This window comes from Salvelinus alpinus, chromosome 6 (genome assembly GCF_045679555.1).
Source record: "Salvelinus alpinus chromosome 6, SLU_Salpinus.1, whole genome shotgun sequence".
Lineage (NCBI taxonomy): Eukaryota > Metazoa > Chordata > Actinopteri > Salmoniformes > Salmonidae > Salvelinus > Salvelinus alpinus.
The window spans coordinates 14,541,014-14,550,914 of NC_092091.1; positions in this window are offsets into that span (position 1 = coordinate 14,541,014).

Here is a 9,901-nt window from a genome sequence, read left to right on the forward strand (position 1 = left end):
AACAAAACGACCAACGAACAGTTCTGACAGGTGCAACAAACACTAACCAGAAAATAAACACCCACAACCAAAATGGGGAAAACAGGCTACCTACGTATGATTCTCAATCAGAGACAATGATCGACAGCTGCCTCTGATTGAGAACCATACCAGGCCAAACACAGAAATACAATAACATAGAAAAAAGAACATAGACTACCCACCCCAACTCACGCCCTGACCAACCTAACACAAAGACATAAAAAGGAACTAAGGTCAGAACGTGACAACTATGCCCTCAGACGAAAAATCGAACAGTCTAAGTGTCAATACAGAACTAAAATTGAATCCTACAACACCGGTTCTGATGCTTTTCGGAAGTGGCCGGGCTTGTAAACTATTACGGGCTGCAAAGGGAACCCCAGCCGCGAGCTGCCCAGTTAGGTGAGCCTACCAAACAGGCTAAATGCTTTTTATACATGCTTCGAGGCAAGCAACACTGAAGCATGCATGAGAGCACCGGCTGTTCCGGACGAATGTGTTATCACGCTCTCCATAGCCGGTGTGAGTGAGACCATTAAACAGGTCAACATTCACAAGGCCCCCGGGGCCAGACAGATTACCAGGACGTGTCTCAGAGCATGCGCAGACCAACTGGCAAGCGTCTTCACTGACATTTTAACATCTCCCTGTCCGAGTCTGTAATACCTACATGTTTCAAGCAGACCACCATAGTCCCTGTGCCCAAGAACGCCTAGGTAACCTGCCTAAATGACTACCGCCCCGTAGCACTCACGTCTGTAGCCATGAAGTGATTTGAAAGGCTGGTCATGGCTCACATCAACAGTCACACGTGGCAGTCACACAATTGTCTCAGCCAGTGATTTTCAAGCAAATAACTCTCGGTCTCACGGTAATTGACCGTTAATTAACATAAAAACATTTAGCATCTCCTGGCTTCCACACATGGCCTACAAGCCACTGACACTGACCATTGGAACATCTACCAGTCTAATAAATCCATGTAATATAGCCTACACCTTATTTTAGACAGGTCTAAAGAAGCATGATATGAAGAAAATGTAGTCTATTTCAGAAGAACAGAATATCATACTCTGAGTTGTCCTGATCTGGCTGTGCCAAATGGCTGTGGGCTAGACTAGTTAATTTAGCAGACAAGATTTGCTTAGAATTCCGTGGCATTATTTTATAGTATGAAGAATACAGTTGAACAAAGCTGAATAAAATAGAAAGAATATTTTCTCTAAACGATTTGAGGGAGTGCGCAAATGCGGCCATTCTGTGTTAAGAAGTTTGCAAAGAAATGGTTATCCCTATATGCTTAATTTAGAGTCATTAGCTTCAGCTGTTCTACAAACATTGGGCTATATGTTTTGATTTTTAATACATTGTAAAGCTGCATGATGGAACTCTAATGATAATTTGGAAAAGGTTGCTTGAAAGGCATGAGCTCTGCTTTGTTTTTTTGCGCAGGCTATAGTCACTAAATCAGTCACTCATTCACAATTTGACAAGCACTTGATAATGCCTAGAATTTCACGGCGGCATCCCCTTTGTGTGGCAGTAATGCACCCTTAAAAAATCCATGCCTTTTGCCAGTGGCCGTTGTGACCTTCTCCAAGAGGGCTGCATGCTCCATCACATGATTGGATGTTTCTCACAGGCTACAGGTGAAGATAGACACATTAGGGGCGCAACTGTGTGCATCCTCATCCAAATCCGAGGTCCAAGATGAGTAGGTCTAACAAACAGCAAAAGCACTAGCTGATGTCAATCTACTATCCCCCATAGTACAAAAGTTGACCTATTCTATTCTGTGTGCGAAATAAATATTCCAAACATAGTCTGGGACAGTTGTGGGATGCGATAGATCCCAAATTAATGTAACCACTAGCATCAAAAAAACGTTTTTACGCAATGTGGCTGACGAAACTGATCAGAACATTCAGCTTAAAATGTTGATAAACTATTAAGGTATTTCTTCACATTATAAGTGCAGCAATGCGCACATGGCAGTATAAATGCAAATGTTCCATTAGCAGAAAACACCATTATAAAAAGTGAACTCAAATGCAATTATGGATGTAATGCTTTTCTTATAAAGGTGCACTTTTATGGTGAATATTTTCCCCCCCAAACTTGAAACTCACATTCTGCTTATGTATGCCAGTTAGGCTCTACACCCCTTGTAAAGCGGATTAATGCATTAAAGCGGATTAATGCATTAATTTAAAAAAGTTATCTGGACACTTTAATTCTGATAAAAAACGTATTAAAACATATAGTAGTCCTATGGGCTAGGCTACATGAGGTGTGTGACTATGATTCGAAAAAGTCACAAAAAGGGCATTGTTTCTTATGCTGGGCATCATTCACAAGTGAAAATATATGATTGCCAAGCGATAGGCTAATATTGTCAGCCATCAGACTATTCTTGATTTAATCTTGTCTTTACATATACTAAATAATATATGTGGGAAATTTGTTTTGATTTAGAATTGACCATTATCATGCACCTGTATCGAAAGGGGCAGCGAATAGAGGAAGCTTTTCCTTGTGGTTTATTTTCATGCCAGCCATTTTTCATGCCAAAGCTGATCCTTCTCTTTTTAGTAGAGCACATCACTGTTTTCTCGCACAATTGCATAGCCTATTGAAATGTTGCGCAACATGAGCTCATGGTATCTCATGAAGTGTTTGATTCGATTTTTTTATACATTTGCATTGATGTCAGAGTGAGTAGCGGGACAATAGAGTGCTGAGTACCAGGCAAGTAGCAAGTTTGGTAGGCTACTAATGACCATCAGCAGCATAGAGCTTGGAGAAGCCTAATTACCGTGACTAAACAGTCACTTGGAATTTGACTGCCTTCATGACTCGTAACCGCTGGTGTGGCGGTAATACGGTCACCGCAACAGCACTACAAATCAAAAAATCTAATCAAATGTTATTTGGCACATGCGCCGAATTCACCTTACAGTGAAATGCTTACTTACAAGCCCTTAACCAACAATGCAGTTAACAAGAAAAAATAAGTGTTTAAAAAGTATTTACTAAATAAACTGAAGTAAACAATAAATAAATAGAAATGGGAAAAAAAGAAGAAAATAGAAAAATAACAAATTAAAAAACAACAATAAAATAACAGTAACAAGGCTATATACAAGGGGTAACGGTACACAGTAATGTGCGGGGGCACAATCTCAATTGCACACTGCCCTTTCCCCCCTGGAAAAAAGGAACACCTCTGTGAGAATTCTGTTCGTTGACTACAGCTCAACGTTCAACACCATACTGCCCACAAAGCTCATCACTAAGCTAAGGACCATGGGACTAAACACCTCCCTTTGCAACTGGATCCTGGACTTCCTGACGGGCCACCCCAGGTGGTAAGTGTAGGCAACAACACATCATCTATGCTGACCCTCAATACGGGGGTCCCCCTCCTGTACTCCCAGTTCACCCACGACTGCATGGCCAAGCTCAACTCCAACACCATCATTAAGTTTGCTGACAACACAACGGTGGTAGGCCTATTCACCGACAACGATCAGACAGCTTATAGGGAGGAGGTCAGAGACCTGGCAGTGTGGTGAACCTCTCCGTCAACGTGACCAAGACAAAGGAGCTGATCGTAGACTACAGGAAAAGGAGGGCTGAACATGCCCCCCATTGTCAAAGACTCCAGCCACCTATGTCATAGACTGTTCTCTCTGCTACCGCACGGCAAGCTGTCCCGGAGCGCCAAGTCTAGGTACAAAAGGCTCCTTAAGAGCTTCTTCCCCCAAGCCATAAGACTGCGGGCACTATTTAGCATGACGATAATTCGGCCATGATTACTACAAGTTTTAGATAGCTGGGTAGACTAACTTAACAAACTAAAACATTTTAGCTGCCATGGGCTAATTGAGTGACTGTCAGTGACTGACATAATAAGAGAAAAACTGCTCATGCACAACCACATTTTGAAATTGCACCTTGTGTATTCTACTATTCTAACACTCAACAGTAAGTTGAGAACCAAACTGAGATCCTTGCCTGCCACACTCAATTAGCTTTTTGACCCCTTGACGCAAACATATTGGTAATTATAATATCCCAACTAGAGACAGAGTGGATGGTGATGGGATGACTATGGGTTTTACAATGTACTCTTAATTGCCAGTTAGGCAGTCATGATCAAGTGGGCCCAGTTATTAAATGTGAGAAGGCTTGGGGTGTTAGGGGAGAGTTAATAGCTATCAAACTGCCATGATCTCTTACAGTATCCTGGCTCTATTTGAGTGGATGGCATTTCTCCTTGGAATTCCTGTTCTTCGAGAATATGAGATTAATTAAGAAATGGAGTAGCCTATCCTAATTCGTGTGTGGGTTGATGAAAAAATAGTCTCGTCAAATTGTCGCAATTCATTTTTCACCTGGCTAAGAGCTGTCGTCCGCAGCCATCTCCCCATCTGAGCCACTGTCAGCATCCGTTCATTCAGACCACTACATTCTAGAAACTCAAGAGTTCATCACCATCTCCTCAGCTCAACATTCGCATTTTCTTAAGATATCTCATATCCTTTCCAAACTCTTAATTAGTCTCTCTCTCTCAATTCTTTAATTTCCTCCTCATCTCATCCTCCCCTCCTCCCCCTTCCCATAAGTGTTGTTGTGTTGGTGTGACTGTCTGAAGGGTGCAGAGAACAGGGAGAAGTTTGGAACAGCAAGCCATCTGTTGCTCTGTGAACCTGGCCTAATCACTACTCCAGTCTTAGTCTCTATCAATGTTTGCTTTTTTCAAACTTCTAATTAAATTATCCATCTGGAGATAATTATAGACTGGTAATTGTAATCAGAGGACAAACAATGGTGGTACAATTTTAATGACCACAGGCGTTGTGCCAACCTGTTGAGATATTTGAATGTTTTGCTGCCTTCAAATGCTCCTCGTAACCTCGTATTCAGTCAGTTCAGAAATTGAATTGAAAACTGAATGGTGCCCTGTGCAAATATTGACGTGGTTCTACCAGCAAACCACTGCTTTTGTTCCCTGACTCTGGAGTGTCATCCTTTCCAGTTCACAGTTCACCCTGTAATTTGGACTTCTAGCCACCGAGAAAGTGGAGTCCAACCTTCTCGGTTGAAGGGTATTTAAAAGATTGTACGACTGCCCTGGCCATGCAGTCTTGACAGACATATTAATAACCGCCATCTTATGTGACTTAACCCTTTAATCTGTCCCCTTCAAACCGCCATTTTATATTGACTTAACTCTTTAATCTGTCCCCGTCCCGATTCGACTCCTCATTTCTGTCTTTATTATTTCTCCATTTCAAGCATGTCTTTCCCTTTTCTCCCTCCTCTTCGTTCTCTGCCTCCTTAGTCCAATTATCAACATGTCCAGAGGCTTGGTGGAGGCCTTCACTATCTCAGCACACCCTCACTTACACTCCTGACGGACAGCTTAATTAATTATCCTGTTCTGTGCATTGACTCTCTCGCTCCTTTAAATTAGAGTTAGATACAGAATCCATGAGCGTGGCCATTTGGCCAGAACGGGAGACTGTATAGTACCAAGGTCACCACTAAGGAGATGTAGAGAAACTAAGGGTTCTGGGTCCTGCCATCAAGGACTGGCTCTAGTTACTCTCTGCCCCTAACAACTGACTACGCTGATGATGATGGAGTACCAAAAATTTGCTGGCCCTAGACCAGGAAGTGATGATACTCCTATAGCTGCCAAAAGACACTTGGACAGAATACATAAGACAGAAGAATAGAGTAAGCATTGAGTACATGTTTCAACATGTATATTAATCCATTTTCTGTTGGCAAAGCGATATTTCACATGGCTATTACAACATCTCAAAGGCCAGAAGTACTCTGTCACTTGTCTCAAGGTTGTTCTCTCTGGTAGCGGAACATTAAAAAAAAATCTGACAATTTATAATGGCTTTGTTGATAATTTCATATTAATGTCTGAACAAACAGGCATTAGAGAGTCGATTCGTGAGCTTTGGAAGTCTTTTCTAGTAGGCATCTATAATTAGAGAGAGATAGAGAGGGAGGGAGGAGCTGTAATTTGGTGCCAGGGCCATTGAGACCCTGCTGCGTGTGTCGAGTGACCGTGCCTCTGTGTGTTCCATTTTATCTCAGCCTGTACCCTACTGCTGATGGGAATATGAATAATATCCCTAATTAAAGGGGTCATCACTCTCTTTCAAGATGATGTATTTCTATGAGTTCATCCAGGACTCTCTCCATTTAAACCCATCGTCAATTTTGCATTACACATTTTCTCATGCTAGCACGAGAAAAACTCACACGTACACATTCCTAGTCCTTGTTTCAGGGATCTGTTTGAACTGTAAACTCATATTTGTACCAGAGGAGGTTGGTGGGAGGACGGGCTCATTGTAAAGGTGGACAGGCTCATTGGCTATCAGTCCGCCAATTGAAGCTCCACGGAAGTTGGGTGATGCAACAGGACAACGACCCAAAACACTGAAGTAAATCAGCAGAATTGTTTCAACAGAAAAAAACATATACCTTCTGGAGTGGCCCAGTCCGAGTCCTGACCTCAACCCGATTGAGATGCTGTGGCATGACTTCAAAAGAGCGGTTCACACCAGGCATCCCAAGAATATTGCTGAACTTCAACAGTTTTTAAAGTGGAATGGTCCAGAATTCCTCCTGACCGTTGTGCAGGTCTGATCCGCAACTACAGAAAACGTTTGGTTGAGGTTATTGCTGCCAAAGGAGGGTCAACCAGTTATTAAATCCAAGGGTTCACATACTTTTTCCACCCTGCACTGTGAATGTTTACATGGTGTGTTCAATATAGACAAGAAAATACAATACTTTGTGTTATTAGTTTAAAAACCTCTTGGAAATAGGGGGCGCCCTTTTCACTTTGGATAAAATGGTGCCCAAATTAAACGGCCTCGTACTCTGTCCTAAATCATATGATATGCATATTATTATTACTATTGGATAGAAAACACTCTGAAGTTTCTAAAACTGTTTGAATTATATCTGTGAGTAAAACAGAACTCATTTGGCAGGCAAACTTCCAAACAGGAAGTGAAAATTCTGAAATGGGTCTCTGTGAAAGGCATCGCCTATTCAATTGCCTTGTATTTATGGATCTGTATGCACTTCATACGCCTTCCACTATATGTCAACAGGCAGTAGAACATGGAATGAGGTGTCTAGCCTGATGTGGGACCGAATGATAGCTTTTGGAGTGACAGGTCAGCCATATTGGCAGTACTTGGCAACGCTCCTGGGTATGTCATATCTTTGTCTGCAATGCGTTAGGTAGACACGAAGAAATGCTCCGTCTGGGACGTTATTGGATATATATGAGAAAAACATCCTGAAGATTGATTCTCAACTGAGTTTGACCAGTTTATTCGTTCAATGCGTCAAATCTTCATGGACACGTGAGCTACACATGCTAGCCAAAGTTGCTAATTCGACAGAAGAAATGGACATTCTAAAACAAAACAACGATTTATTGTGGAACTAGGATTCCTGGCACTGCATTCTGATGAAAGTTCATCAAAGGTAAGGGAATATTTATGATGTTATTTCGTATTTTTGTTGACTCTGTTGACTCCAACATGGCGGAGAATGGCTGAGCGCTGTCTCAGATTATTGCATGCTGTGCTTTTTACTAAAGTAATTTTGTTAAATCTAACACAGCGGTTGCATTAAGAACCAGTGTATCTTTAATTATATGTACAACATGTATTTTTCAGCAAAGTTTATGATGAGTTTTTCTGTTAGATTTCGTGGCTCTCTAAAATTTCTCCGGACATTTTGGAGCCATTTGTGACCATGGCGCCAATGTAAAACCACGATTTGTAGCTAATATGCACATTTTCAAACAAAACATAAATGTATTGTATAACATGATGTCATAAGACTGTCATCTGATGAAGTTGTTCAAAGGTTAGTGATTCATTTTATCGCTATTTGTGGCTTTTGTGAAAGCTATCTTTACGGAGAAAAAATGGCGTTGTGTTTTGGGCTATTGTGGTGAGCTAACATAAATATATGTTGTGTTTTCGCTGTAAAACATTTTAAAAATCGGACATGTTGGCTGAATTCACAAGATGTTTATCTTTAATTATGTGTACAACATGTATTTTTCATAAATGTTTTATGATGAGTATTTCTGTATTTCACGTTGCTCTCTGTAATTATTCTGGCTGTTTTGGAGCCATTTCTGACCATGGCGCCAATGTAAAACCACGATTTGTAGCTATAAATATGCACATTTTCGAACAAAACATAGATGTATTGTATAACATGATGTCATAAGACTGTCATCTGATGAAGTTGTTCAAAGGTTAGTGATTCATTTTATCTCTATTTGTGGGTTTTGTGAAAGCTATCTTTACGGTGAAAAAATGGCGTTGTGTTTTGGGCTATTGTGGTGAGCTAACATAAATATATGTTGTGTTTTCGCTGTAAAACATTTTAAAAATCGAACATGTTGGCTGGATTCACAAGATGTTTATCTTTCATTTGCTGTATTGGACTTGTGATTTCATGAAATTATATTATATTATATCCCTGTGGCGCTAGGCTAGGCTATGCTAGTCAGCGTTTCTGATGAGAATGTTCCCAGATCCGGGATGGGTAGTGTGTTTGTCTATTGTTGTGACATAGATGATGTTCAGCTCAAATTTTATGACCAATTTATGCAGAAATCCAGGTAATTCCAAAGGGTTCACCTACTTTTTCTTACCACTGTATGCTTCAAGTAACCATTTGAAAACACTTTATAAGGTTTTTGGAATTTATCAAAATGCCAATTCCCCTAACTCCAAAGTTTAGTCAAATTAGAATGATGATCATTCAATTACACTGTGAAACTTGCTCTAATTGAGAGCGCAGCACATTAGACCACATTAGTTGACTATAAATAGTGTGCTATTAGCACTAATGTATTAGACATATGACAATGAGCACTGCTGCTTAATCACACTGACATAATCATCCCATTAAATAAGATACACTTTGCTTTGCACCACACAATTTTAGTATCTTTATCCACTTAGTGCCTTGCAAAAGTATTCAGACCCCTCGGATTTCTTCACATTTAATTGCGTTACAAGTGCGATTCAAAGAAGTTTAATTGTCATTTTTTTTGTCAACAATCAATAAAAAATACTCTGTACTGTCAAAGTGAAATAATGTTTTATTTTATTTATTTATTTAGATGAATACCAAATTCAAAACTAAAATATAGTCGTTGCAAATGTATTCAGCCCCTTTGATTGGCCAAGCCTAAATTAATTCAGGAGTAAATTTTGGCATAACAAATCACATAATAAATTACATGGACTTACTCTCAAATAGTATTTATATGCTGTGGATTAAACCTCCTAGACACAAGAAGGATACAGTCATCCTTCTGAACTGAGCTGCAGGACAGGAATGAAACTGCTCAGGGATGCTACCATGAGTGTCACGTAGTTCGTAATAATGGTCGGACCAAGGCGCAGCATACGTAGAGTTCCACATTATTTATTAAAGAAAGTGAAACTTAGAAAAAACCAAAACAATAAAGAATAAACGAACCATGACAACAATGCAGTGCTAACAGGCAACTAAACATAAACAATATCCCATAACCCACAGGTGGAAAAATGCAACTTAAGTATGATCCCCAATTAGAGACAATAACAACCAGCTGCCTCTAATTGGGAATCATACACAAACACCACCATAGAAAATTAAACCTAGAACCCCACATAGAAATAATAAACTAGACTAAAACCCCTAGTCACGCCCTGACCTACTCTACCATAGAAAATACAGGCTTTCTATGGTCAGGACGTGACAGTACCCCCCCCCCCCCTAAAGTGCGGACTCCGACCGCAAAACCTGAAACAAAAAAGGG